Raw genomic sequence first — 9,393 nt, forward strand, 5'->3', positions numbered from 1 at the left:
TTATAGCTAAAAAAAAAAATACCAGGAAAGCAAAGTGTTATTTAGTTCCTGATAGGAAGATATTAGATCTTTCCTCAAACCCTTTTTTCCGACAAATTAAAGGTCTCGACTGATGCCATCAACTTTGGTAATAACCTTCTTCATTAAAGTCATAAGAAACCTCAAATCCAACAAAATAACGATATGTTTTTTATAACTCAATGGATAGTGTTCATTCTAAAAAACTTATGTACATTAAGTCCCAACAACTCTCCAACCTATCCATTTGACCAATCCCAACAACGATGGAACTTAATGCCCTTCGTCCAAACACCCATTCAGACTGTAATTGACAAATACCACTAATGCTGCAGCATACCTTTTGTTGTTCTGGGGAACAGCTCGGTAGTGCTAGGTTGGAATTTGCTTAACGACCCTTTTTAAAAGAATAAACAACGAGAACTCAGAAATACTGGTAGGAAAATGATGTTTTTGATTATACTTTCTTTTCTTTTCTTTTTGATCAAAATAATTTACAATAAAAATAGAATTGAGAATGGAAATGGGGAATGTGTCAAAGAGACAACAACCCGACTGTAGAAAAAACAACAGCAGTAGGTCACCAACAGGTCTTCAATGTAGCAAGAAATTCCCGTACCCTGAGGCGTTCTTTAGCTGGCCCCTAAACAAATATATACTAGTTCAGTGATAATGAACGCCATACTAAATTCCAAATAGTACACAAGAAACTGAAATTAAAATAATACAAGACTAACAAAGGCCAGAGGCTCCTGACTTGGGACAGGCGCAAAAAAGCGGCGGGGTTAAACATGTGTGAGAGATCTCAACCCTCCCCCTTTACCTCTAGCCAATGTAGAAAAGTAAATGTATACATTAATTATACACAATAACAATAAATAATATGATCATTCAACAAAGTACAAGTATTTCTGTTTCGTAATATAAATTGCTGAAATTAACTTGTTAATTCTATGTCAATTAACTATGCTATTTATATGCATCTATGCAGTACGTATGAAACCTCTGTTTTTTTACTTACTTATGATCATCCTATTTATTGTTTGTGGAGTTAATAATCGCATGGTATTAAAAACGTATTATAATGTTATATCCGAATACAATCAAATTGTTAATATTTTATATAATTTATGCTGTTAAATTAAGAATCAAATTGATATATCATATTTCTCGAATTTATATTAAAATATTTTCTTTTATTATTATTTATGCATTATTTCCTATTTCATTTTAATCTTAAATGCGTATATCTAAATTTTAAATAAATAAAACTAGCTTACCTTATTATAAGAATAAACAACGAGAACTCAGTTTTGCTGGTAGGAAAATGATGTTAGCGCGAACCTAATTATGTTTCTTTTATAGGTCCCGATGAATACCTGACATCATTTCCCCCCGTTAAAAACTGAGCCTCTCTGCAAATAATGTAATTTGGTGCCAAAATACTTGTTATTTCATTATATGAAAAATACACTTATTTATTTTTGAAAAGCATCTGGACTAATATTTCTTCAATTATATAAAGTAATATTCGTTTGAACTCTAAATTCTGATCTTTATAATAAAAGGTAATTTAAGATTTGTTAAATTCTAAATTCAATTTTGTGTATGTCATTGTCAATCATCGTAATCCAGCTTTTTGATTAGTTATTTTAACATTCTTTTGTGCCTTAATGTTTTACTGCATGAATATTCATGATGCTGCACTATCTACAAATTCTGTTAATATAGTTATAACCGTGGATGCAGTAGCAATTCGCCCCGCATCTGTTCGTCGACCTAACAACCTTCCAAAACGTGCTACATAACCTATTAATTAAAATTCTTGACTTGTACTTATAGCTTGATCTTGTATCTTATATAATGTATGTTACTCTTACTCTTATGAACTCTTTTCTTTGTATTTTCTTCTTATTATATTTTCTAATGCCAATGAATTATTTGACATTTATATTCCTTTATTTCTTTTAACTGACCTCATAAATTAGAAACATATAAATTTTGTTTTAATAAGCTCTATTTCATACCAATTTCAAATATTTCTAAAAGTGTCCTGAATCCTTTCATAACACATTACCAATTATCTCTTTTTGCCTCTACCAAACCAATTGCAACTTGTATTTTTTAATTAGAAACTCCTATTTCAGGATTTCCATAGTCAAGATTTCAAGTTTATTCGATCAATTGCTAGTTCCTTACTCATATAATAATAAAATATTGATCGACATATTTCTCTACAAAATTTGAATTACAGAGGCTCTGAATACCGGTATGTTAAACCTAAACTCATCAATTGGAAACAATTTCAAATTAATGTTCGACTCTATGGATGTTTTTACCAGGTAATGGAATAAATACGAAAAAATAAGACATAGATACTCCTTCTTAATGATTTAAGGTTGCACAATACAAAGATTTTATAACTTCAACTTCCAAGTTTTAAAATGATGTAACTTTCTTAATAATGCTTGAAAATTTACAAAAGTGGTAGTTTTGGATAGCTAACAGATTATTCTTTCAAATAAATGTAATGTTAGTATTATGCAACAATAATGTAACCAATTATAATGTTAACTGTGTCTAAAATATTTTTCACCAATTTTCCACTTTCAAATGAAATTAGCTTCTGCATAGGTATTCCTAGAGGGCTGATTTTATTACATGTTGTTCCTATGGCCATTATCTACAAAAGGGTGTCTCAGATTTCAGATAGAATGTATAGAACAAATTTTACACCTAATTAAACATTATCTTCTTTTATGTGGTTCGGATGTTTACACTAATTAGAGATTTATGAGAGAATGGAATCCTGTAGAGACAATCTGAGACACCCTTTTGAAGCCCATGATGTGTTGATTAAGATTTCGTTAAAATTTTCTGTATAGTTAAAGAGATGATAGAGCTAAATTCATTCAAGTGAACTATCCCAGATTTTGCCACTAATTACATAATAATTGATTTCATTATGATTGCATAATAAAAATATTGCATCCATTTAAAAGATTAATCTTTTATCTATCTACATATACATCTTTTATAAGAAAGTTACAGCATTTCAAAGGTTAGTGATTGGAAGTAAAAAAATCTTTGTATTGTGCTACCTTAAGGCTCTCATGTTGTTGATACAAATTAGAATTGTGAAAGGGAAAGGATTAATGAATACTACATCGGTCTTTAAAGACGCAAATATTTATATTTACATGTTCTACTACGATAACAAGATTTCGTGAATGACAACATATTTGTTTCGTTCAAAAATGATATTCCAAATCTCCCATTCCCTAGTTTTATTTCTGCTTACAACGAAGTTAATGCACGAATAAGTCTGTCAAGTTGTGATGGATTGAAGTCATCCCTTTGAAAATATAAATGACACCGGCCATCATGGGTTGGTAGACTGTTTCACATTATGTTTCACAGATGACGACGAATAAGTTCCAATTGGAACCGCAATCTCGACCTCTTTTCCGCAAATGCGACCTACAATAGAAAAGTCTGTACCAAGTCATATGACTCGTGTAAATACATCAAAATTTGGAAAACTGATGAGCAAACTAAACAAAAAGTCAGAGTTAAATAGATTATATAAGCTATGAATTGCATAAATAAACATGTGGGTCCTCCTGGCTAAAATGTATATTAATTTGAAACCACTGTATTTCATATATGTTTTGTAACTGTGTGCACATTTATGTACATATTTTTCACTCTCTCTGTATCTATGTATCTGCAATGGTTATGCAAATAAAGATATTGGTATTAACAGTTGTTATCCGTTCTTGTTAATGTGTTTGAGCCTCTGATTTTCCATTTGATTATAGACTTTCCTTTTTTATTTTTTTTCGGATTGGTGTATTTTTGTTATTTTACCTTCTGCCGAATAATATTTAGCACCAGGGTGAAAAAAACTTTTGGTTCATTATGGGAATTATTGCCCTTGAAGGATGATTCCAACCCATTATATTAAGTTTTTTCATCATGAAAATTATATTTCATAGACAGAAAGTGTGATCAGCAGGCAAGGATATATAAACATATTTGTAAAAAAATTAAAATGACGAAATGTTTTAGTCAGCCTCTAGGGAGTAATTTCTCTTTTAAGTTCTTTTAGTTCTTCTTGCTTTTTTAAGGAACTACACAGAATGAAATTATAGATATGAAATATGATCAACAGTGTTATAAACAGTCAATATTGCCAAAATAATTATTAACTCTTCATATGAGTTTATGCCCTTGTATGATGCATTTTCAGGCATAGATGACATTAGTCGTATTTGGCTGTTTGGAATTTTGGATCCTCAATGCTCTTCAACTTTGTACTAGTTTGGCTTTATAAATATTTTGATATGAGCGTCACTGATGAGTCTTATGTAGACGAAACGCGCGTCTGGCGTATTAATTTATAATCCTGGTATCTTTTATAACTATACCCTGCTGGTGTTTATAACGAAACTATTCAGATAAAGAGACACTGTAGTTTGCAAGATTGTGACTACAACATAATCACCATCATCACCTGTCATTGGTAAACTTGTGTGTTTTCCAAATAATCAACCCTGCTTTATTATACTAGTAGTACACAAAGTGTTCATCGTGGCAAGTTGAAGTCCGTGATTCTGGTATAGGTCCTGTCCTCTCTAATATTAACGATCAGGTACTATACTTTTTAGCGCTATACAACCAGGTTCAAACCACCATTTTCAACATTTGAAAACGCTGGCACCAATCCAGGAATATGACAGTTGTTGTCCATTCGTTTGATGTGGGGAGGGTTGAGATCTCACAAACATGTTTAACCCCGCCGCATTTTTGCGCCTGTCCCAAGTCAGGAGCCTCTGGCCTTTGTTAGTCTTGTATTATTTAAATTTTAGTTTCTTGTGTACAATTTGGAAATTAGTATGGCGTTCATTATCACTGAACTAGTATATATTTGTTTAGGGGCCAGCTGAAGGACGCCTCCGGGTGCGGGAATTTCTCGCTACATTGAAGACCTGTTGGTGACCTTCTGCTGTTGTGTTTTTTTTTTTATTTTGGTCGGGTTGTTGTCTCTTTGACACATTCCCCATTTCCATTCTCAATTTTATTTGTCATTTGATTTTGACATGTGATTAAGGACTTTCCGATTGAATTTTCCTCGGAGTTCAGTATTTATGTGATTTTACTTTATACATATTATGTATTTGTCGTGTACAAGTTGAGATTTTGTAAATGTTATAAAATTTACAAAAATATTGTATATGTTATGATTTGTACAATGCCAAAATATATCATGTAGTACAAAATATTGCTTAAAAATTGTTTTAACCTGTACAAAATTATTTGAAAATAATATAAATCAGAATATAAATTCGCGATTGAAATTTATCAAATAATAAAGATCAATAATCAAATGCAAAAGAAGGTGCATTATTTTCAGCATGCATCAAATACTTCATTTTCATACATTTTATAGAAACAAGATTTTTTTTATTTCTTTTTTGCTGCGAGACATGTAGAGACATGTGACACATTTGGGTTGCATTAATCTGCCATTCTTCTACATTTACACCTACCAGACTTACAACTGCCTTTCTTACACTGACAATGCACAAACCTTTGCCCTCCACTTAATGATATCTTAGGCACCATCTCTCTCACACTCATATCATTCATTGGAACGTCAGACACATTTAAAGTTGCATTTGCAAGAAATTGAACCGGTTGTATACTCAAGTATACCTTTATTTGTCCAACTCAGTCTTTGGTTCCAACTTTGTTTCAGGATTGGACCTATTTCCTTTACTTGTTTATGATTCTCTAATATTTTTTTTTTTTTTTTTTTTTATTAAATCAGCATTTTTTTTTAGCAAATATAAGAACATCAAATAACTGTGCGTCTAGTTAAAATATATATAAGTGGTCATATTCTAGCATTATGCATAACATATACAATAATCTAAACTGAATGCATATTATGTTATTCAACAAAGATAAATATTGAAGCCTTGATGTCATATTTATAATTTTCGATAACCTATATATCATTTCATACTACAACAGTAACAATTAAACAGGTTAAGTGGTAGGACAGCATCGAGGTAGACTCTAAATATAAACGCATGAGTAATCAAAAATCTTTTCTTCCTTTCAAATTTTTTATAGAATAATCCTAGGTGAAAAAAAAACTTCAGGAAAAAAACATGTTGAGAGTCTTGGTTAGGTGTCGTGAATAACAACTTTTAATACAGGTACCGCAGCATCACGGAAGACCCAACTCTAACAATACCAACTGGTCAATTTAAATGTCCCAATTGTATTGTCAATTTTACAATCTGGTTGAACAATATGTAAAGGTAAACAGTCTGCAACACCCACAGTCAAGTGACAGTAATTAAGTCGAAAATTAGTGGGAAAATATGTTGGATTTAATAAATGTGTTGGAGTACCCGTCACTTTCTCGACCTTATGTATATATATAGTAATGCCAACATCTTACATCGAGCATTATGAAGGCCGTGTGCGCGTCTTGCGTATCAAATTATAAGCCTAGCTGGTACCTTTGATAAGTGTTAAACAAATGTCTTCTACAGTGAAATACCAGCATTGCTAGTTTGTTCACTAAGAGCTTAAAGCTGTGTATTTCTCATAAGTTTGTGTGTTAGTAGAACTGAGCAGTCCAATTAAATTTGAATTTTTCTTCATCTGACATCTGAGCTAGTTTCAATTTGCATATTTTAAATAGTTCTGTTTCTATATCATGGGTTGTTGCTTGTCTTGTTGGTTCTAATAATACATTTGGGAACAAAATATTTCATAAGTTCGTCGCCTTCTCCACATAGAATGCATTTCGACGATTTTCCCGATATATATGTATACGTCGAAAAATAAAAGAAGGCACATGCATTCTAAAAGGGGGGGTGTAGTATAACGAAATTTGAGGTCTATATTTTGATTATATTGCAGTTATTTTGCTTTATTTGTGATATTATATATTCTAGTATATGTGAATTTCAAGTGATGATATTGTTAAAATAATGGTGTCATCTACAAAAAGGCGACGATTACTTTTGAGGTGGTCTGATATTTCATTTATGTATAGTAAGAACAAACATGGGCCGAAAACAGTCTTGAGGACCGCAGCCTGACAGTACGAAACAGCTATTTGGTGTACGTGTGACTCAGTGTCAGTGAGATCTATGAGAAAAATATGCCTCTATCCAGTCTGATGTTTTATTATTTATTTCAATTCGTGATCATATAAAGTCTTTGGTATAGTAGGTTCTAGGCCTACTTCCAGAATATGTTTTCGACGATTTTGAACCAAGAGTAACTACTTTGCGCAGATTATAAGTACATCTGCCTCCTAGTAATTTGTTTCCCTGTGGATATTTCGAGTAGTAGAAATAGATTGCATATATATACAAATGCAAATATTCTAAGATGAATCTGTTCTATTGGAATCATTCTATATATATATATATTATATGATATGGTACAAGATCTTGAGTGTCTCAGACTCAGAATCACCCCTCTATATACACCTTATTCTAATGCAATTTGGATGTAACAATTTTTTTCATTGGCTACCAGTTGCCGTCAAATCTACAGTTGACCAGGCGTAACTAAGGAGAGACCCGCCATTTTGAATTGATATATCAACAAAAATGTTCGATTACTACTATATAATCAAAAATAAAACAACACCTACCTTGCATTTGCCGTTTTAATGTAATTTTATCCAAATTTGAAGCGTACAGGTAACGAAATAACCTCCAGTTTGTAAGTTTTCGTTTGTATGACGTCACGTTTAGCCATGACGTCTTTGTGCTAAAATTATTCATGAAGTTTCTCGGATTTTTTTATTTGACAAATTTAGACATTTTTTCAAGTTTTATCGTATTTTTTTCTTTTTGTAATGCATTAGAATCGGAATAACAGTACTGTAGTTATAGAGTTGCCGCCGTCAATTTTGATTTGACGGTCGCAATTCTCAGTTTTACTGTCTCCGCTCCGCGTCGCCAGTAAAACTGCATTTGCGACCGTCAAATCTACAATTGACGGTGGCAACTCTTCAACTACAGTACTGTTATTCCTTAAATATAATGTGCGTCGATTTCACGGTTGTAAACCCCACTTTAACTTTTTTAATACTTTATATCATGTTTGAAAATTATATTGTTTTGGGTGCCGTGATTGGCAAATCAAATATTTGTTTGCAGTTTGTTTTGTCATACCGTAAATCTAAATAGTTTTTTTGGCATTATGGTTTACTTCTGTAGTACAGCGGGCACTTGTCTATTTTTTTTTCAGCCTATGTATTTAAACCATATATAAATATTAAGGTAAATATGTATAAATATTAAGGTAAATATGTATATATATTAAGAGGTGGTCAAAGGCACTGACGGAAGTCAGTGTCCGCTCAGTGTGTTGAGTGTATAACGTTACATACAGAAACAAGTGCCTGCATTGAAGATGATTTGTAAAACTATGCTTCTTCTTGTCTCCGTATAAGCATCCTATATAAGGATCACCACCATATATTATGGCGTAAAAAGGAAGCATTTGGAGCCTGTATCGGTACAGATTAATGTGAGCATTTGCCTACCCAATTCCCCAGCCAGGCCGTGACGGGTCTTATTACCAGAAAGTTAACCATCCCTAAACATAAAATATAACAAACTAAAACATACGAACTCACACACTCACCTGATTCGCTCAGTCCTCAAAGTATAAAAAGTGTATTTTTTCTATGTATCAAATATCCCTTTTTAATATCTGTGTGTTTTAAATGGGAGAGGGCCACTGGATGTCCCACAAATGCCTTGGCAAAATACGTCTAAGGTAATAACGAGGAATCGGTTAGGACAAAATCTATCAAAACCGACACTACCAAATGCCCTGCTGTATCAAGATAGAGGAAAGCCGAAAATCCTACTGAAAAAGGATCTCGGAGAGAAACTACCGAACCATTAGGAGAACAGCAAGAACTCTCAGACTTCAAATGATAGGTCTGATAGTTTCCAATGGAAACTACTAATGGCTCCCATATGGGCAGAGCACATGTCTCAAACATACCTGAAAATATCTGCAGAGGTTTTCCTCAACAAGAAAATAATGACCGAAATTGAAAGAATATAATCTATGGATGATAAAATGCATCCAAGAAAGCAATTTAGAAGACTAATTTGGATGATGTTGATGGATTCTCTCTGCAGAAATTTCACGTCCGTTCTCATCGACACCCACCGGCTCTATCAAAACAAAAGAGAGTTTTGTTTTTTTCATTTTTTTTCAAATTGAATGCCTCGTTATCATAATCAATCAAATGAATTATTTCACTCATTTGAAAATTCGCGCTACCAATCTTTTTTCATCCGGGGCTCCGTGCTAAAC

Source organism: Mytilus trossulus, chromosome 8 (assembly GCF_036588685.1).
Source record: "Mytilus trossulus isolate FHL-02 chromosome 8, PNRI_Mtr1.1.1.hap1, whole genome shotgun sequence".
Taxonomy (NCBI): domain Eukaryota; kingdom Metazoa; phylum Mollusca; class Bivalvia; order Mytilida; family Mytilidae; genus Mytilus; species Mytilus trossulus.